Source organism: Protopterus annectens, chromosome 9.part0 (genome assembly GCF_019279795.1).
Source record: "Protopterus annectens isolate FY-2018-M chromosome 9.part0, PAN1.0, whole genome shotgun sequence".
Classification (NCBI taxonomy): Eukaryota; Metazoa; Chordata; order Ceratodontiformes; family Protopteridae; genus Protopterus; species Protopterus annectens.
In genome coordinates this window covers 880,125,006-880,130,005 of record NC_056743.1, presented here as the reverse complement: position 1 = coordinate 880,130,005, position 5,000 = coordinate 880,125,006, and the positions used below count along the sequence as shown (strand labels likewise).

General features: G+C 45.0%; 1 protein-coding gene across 1 annotated transcript in view; it reads left to right on the top strand.

Annotated features, from left to right (window-relative positions):
• The window catches only part of MARS1 (methionyl-tRNA synthetase 1), a gene marked incomplete in the record, with an annotated part of 618,581 nt that overhangs the window by 471,141 nt on the left and 142,440 nt on the right, over nt 1–5,000 (top strand).

The following is a 5,000-nucleotide window of genomic DNA, read 5'->3' as shown; positions in this document are numbered from 1 at the left end:
TTTCGGCTTTTCCCGGTTAGGGGTCACCACAGGGGAACTCCGGTCTGCTAATGATTGGCTGTGGATTTTTACAGTGCAGAGGTGCCAGCCCGATGCCCAGCCTTCAAATAAGGCACACCTATTCACGCATGCACCTACCTGCATGTCTTTAAATGTCACTCGACCGTGGGGAGGACATGCAGACTCCACACAGAAGGCGCTCCAGCCGAGAATGGAACCGGAGAGCCTCTTGCTGTGAGGCAATAACGCTAACCGCTGCACATTGACAGAGTTTAACTACTGCTCCTATAAACTTATAAAGTTGAGAGAATAACAGGTTTTGCATTATTATGTATTTTCTGTGGGATATGAAGTCTGAAACTCAATTGTATGTCATTCTTTAGTATTATTTGGTGACAGTGATTTTCTAGAAAACCATAAATTTTATCAGGCACGGACCAAAAATATGACGCAAAAATCGAGACATTCTGCAAAAGTTTGGACAGTTGCGAGGTATGCGGTTCACTTTGTCTATACAAACTTTGTTGCCAAATTTTAGTATGGTGTAGAAAAAATTTTTCAAAGGGAACCTCCATTCCATTTCATTCATATTTTTTGCAATTCAGCATACTGACCTGTGCTTTAAAGTATTTTAAACGTGCAGACACTGTATCCAGGTATTTGGTCATTGTCACTGATTTCTCATCTGTGCGCTGCATTGTCCTGGGAGATTTGGCAACCACAATGCAGCTTCAGTTTTGCCCAAAATGGCAGGGCTCAAAAGGTGGCTTTGTTGTGTGTCAGCAGGTCTGGACACCCAGCCACAAGATGCCTTCCTAAGTTTAGTCTCAAGAATCTGATTTTCACTCTGGAAAGGTGTTGTACAGTAAACAGTTCATAGGTTCGTACTAGGCTATTGGCCCTAGGGTCTATATAAGCCTAGCCAAATGGTACCCTGGCTTTTGCCACCCAAGAAAATTATTTTCCTGTGCCTGTGTCAAGCAGAGCCACAGAAGTGATCTCCGGGGTGAATTTCCTATCTCCCATCCAATCATCAAGATTTTTCTTGAAGAGTGCTAATGAGGAGCTTTGTTTGATATAGACAGGTAGTTTGTTCCAGAGTATGGGAAGTCTCTGGGACAGGAATCTATCCCTCCAGCTTGTTCTGTTTATTGTGCTGACAAGGTTTAGGTACTTCAAGCGTGTAACTCGGAGGATTTGGGATTTCTTTAAGTGGAGCATGTCCAACAGCTCTGGGTTTGACATAGCTTTGTATGTTAGGCAGAGATCGCCTCTGAGTAGGTGATATGGGACCGAGTAAAGCTGGAGTTTTTTGTGACGGTCTGCATAGGGCATCTGTTTGAGGCCAGTAATCCTTTTTGTCAGTTATTTCCGTGGCCTTTTCAGTAGTTGTAGATGTCTTGTGAGGTGCATACCAAAAGGGGCGTTGTACTCTATAATGGGTCTGATGAGTGATGAGTAGAGGGGAACAATGACCTCTTTTTTCCTGGATGAGAAACCTTTTGTGATGAGGTATGCCACGTAGAAGGATTTCCTGACCACTGGGGCAATGTGATTATCAAAGGAGAGACTACTTTCCACCTGTGTCCCAAGGTCTCTTATCACACTTTCAGTGTTAAGTAGACTACCGCCTATGTGGTAGTTCATGGGTACAGAATTTTTACCAAAAGGGATGACAATGCACTTTTTGGCATTGAGCTTGAGGCCATGGCTTTGACACCAGACATCTGTCTCAGTGAGGCCCTTTTGTAGGATGTCCACATTGTTAGGCGTTTTGATTATGGCTCCTGGTGTGCAGTCATCTGCGAACTTTGTTAGCTAAAGACCTTCTGTGTTAGCCTGTACTTCAGAGAAGTAGATACCAAACAGGAGAGGACCTAGGACTAAACTCTGTGGTACTCCACTTGTCACTAGTCTGAAGTTGGATTTTGAGTCTGCTACTTTCACGGTGTGGGTTCTGTCAGTGAGCCAGTTGGCAACCCATCTTGTGACATAGGGATTTATACCACGTTTAGTGAGTTTATCTATAATTCCAGAGTAGGAGATGGTGTTGAAAGCCTTGGCGAGATCTAGTTAGGCTGTGTGAACCACCTTACCCTCATCTACTGCTTTGGTGACCGCTTCAAAGAAGTCTATCAGGTTTAGGAGACATGATCTGCCTTTTACAAACCTGAACTGGGTAGGGTCCAGAGTTGGAGTTTACCAATGTCATTACTTATAAGTTCCATGATGATACGTTCCATAGCCTTATAGACCAGGCTCGTCAGGCTAATGGGGCGGTAGTTCCCCTGGTCCATGGTAGCTCCCCCTTTGTGGAGTGGGATAAGCATTGCTGTGCACCATTCAGTGGGCACAAAGCCTGAGGTGAGGCTATGATTGAACATGGTGGGGTGCCAGTTCGTTCTGTAGTTCATGTAGAACACAGCCTGGGATGTTGTCAGGTCCCATGGATACTGTGTTCTTGGCTTTGGAGAGTGTGTTTTTTACCTGTGCAGCCATGATTACAGGAACTTTGCATTCTTCCGATATAGAGATGGGCCCTTTAGGGGTTGAGAGAGGGGTAAAGTTAGCACTGAACCTATCTGCCAGGATGTTGGCAATATCAGTTTGTTCTGTATATTTAGTGCCATTGTGCTGTAACTCAGAGCAGAGCTGAGCTTTGCCATTGAGATTCTTGACATAGCTATAGAATGCTTTGTGGTTTTCTTTAGAATCAGTGGCAATTTTGTTTTCGTAACTAGCTTTGGAGGATTTTATGAGGGATCTCAGCTTCTTACTGAGGCTGACCACGGAGTTCCTCCAATCATGGGAATTTACTCTTTTTTGCAACAGTTTCTTTCTTCTGTTGTAGAGTTTGTTTATGGCAGGGGACCAGCAGATTGCCTTCCTTTTTTGGGGGGATAGCATCTTGGTTCTGTTAGGGATTGCACGATCCTTGCACTCGTGTAAGTCCTTATAAAGTGCAATTGTATAGGATTCAGCATTCGTACATCTGTTGTCCTTCAGCATGGGTATCATGAAGTTTGCCACTTCTGTCTTAAGAAGCGTGAAGTTGGCTTTGGAGAAATTTTTTTACTGTGGTTTCCCTAATGGGGGGTGGGGATGGGATGTGGATGTCTAGGGTGATTTGCTTGTGGTCGGATCTGACCAATGAGGAATTGACCTCTGGTGTGGAACACCGATCGCCCATGCTGGTAATGACTAGGTCTAGGATATTGCTGCCCCTGGTGGGGGTGTGGATAAGTTGATCCAAGGCGTTGGAATTTATGAATTCCAGAAAACGTTGAGCACAGGAGTTGGTACATGGGTAGTTTTCCCAGTTAATGGTGGGGTAGTTGAAATCGCCCATTGTTAGGGTGTACCCTAATATTTTCCGGTGCATCAAGAAATGAGGAGTGGGAATCCTGGGGCATGGTGGGGGATCTGTAGCAAGTTACAATTTGGATTGCAGTCTTGCCCAGAGTTAGTTGCACATGGATAATCTCGGATGCATTCTGTCGAGCAACTAGCTTGGAGGTGTGGATATCCTTAATGAATATGGACACGCCTCCGCCTTTAGTGCTTCAGTCCAGGTTAGGTGGCCGAAAGGTGTGGTATGAATTATAGCCTGGTAATGCAGGGGTGCTCTCTGGAGCTTTGAACCAGGTCTCTGTCACTGCACAGATGTCAATGTTCTCCATTTTAAGGAGTGCCTCGAGTAAGTGCATTTTGAGGTTTAGACTTCTAGCATTAAGTAGCATTGCCCTCAGATTTTGCTTGCTTGTACCTGTTACGGTGGTGAATTTGTCATTTGAATCTTGCCTAAAAAAGGCACTATAGGGGTGGCAAGATCCTTGGCAAGTATCTGGAATCCCAAGGGCGACAGGTGCAGGCCATCTCTGGCAAAGCATCGTGGTTTGTCGATCATGTTATCCCAGGCAGACAGATACTGGATGAAGTCAGTCATTTTGTCCTTGTACTGTGGTATCATTCTGGGTGATGGCAGGATGCTACTCAGGGCTAGGGTCATACCTGCCTAGACTACAAGATCGGACAGCTTCTCCATATCTCTTTTCATGTAGTCCAGAGAGGTATGTCTTAGGTCATTCACACCATCATGGACAATGACAGAGTCATATTTGTACTTGTTGTGGAGTGACCTGAGTGCATGCGTTATGTGGCGGATCCTGGCACCTGACAGGCAGCTGACAGTAACTTTCTCCTTGTTTAGCCTGGTGAGTGGAACATCAGTGTGCCTGACTATAGAGTCACCTATGGCTAGAGTGTTTGGTACGTTGTTATGCCTTGTGGGCTGTGTTTGAGTGGCACACTGAGTTTGTGGGCTATGTGTCATTTGGGTTGTGTTGGGGGTGGAGGTTGCTTGCGTTTCTGCTTTGGAGGTCCCTGTTGCTTGAGTAGATTTTTTTTGAGAGCCTCCGCGAATGTAGGTGTGTGTTTTGTGTTTCTATGTGTGTGTTTTGGTGGTGTAAGTTTTGAGGGACTATGTGGTGAGTGGTGTGGTGCAAGTGTTTACCTTCTCCTCTTGACTGTCTAGTCCAGTCTTGGGTGAAGAGAGCTTTGCTTCCAGTTTGGCTATATAAGTGCATCTCTCGCAGGTTGTAGTGTTGGTTGGTAGGAGGATAGGGTTGTCTGTGTACATGAGGCAATTTCTGCATTGCCCCAAGATGCCCAGCTTCATCAGGTAGACAGGAGAAAACACCAGGAGCTGACCCTTAGACATGCCTGGATAGGTGCTTATTTATTAAGTACTAAAAACTGTTTTCCTCTAGACAAGTGAGGAAAGTTGAGTGCTATAGTAATTTGTAGCTTATTTAGTGCTTACAATGAGTTCTGAACAAGTGCTGAGCTCAAAGAATAAGATTTGAGTGCTGAAACTAGAAAACTGGTTAGTTCTAAGAAACAAAATTAAGCTGGAAGGCTTCCCTCCAGCACAGAAAGGCTTGGGTGCTCAGACGCTTACAAACAGTCCTAGATACAGCAAATCTGTATTTGGACTAGAC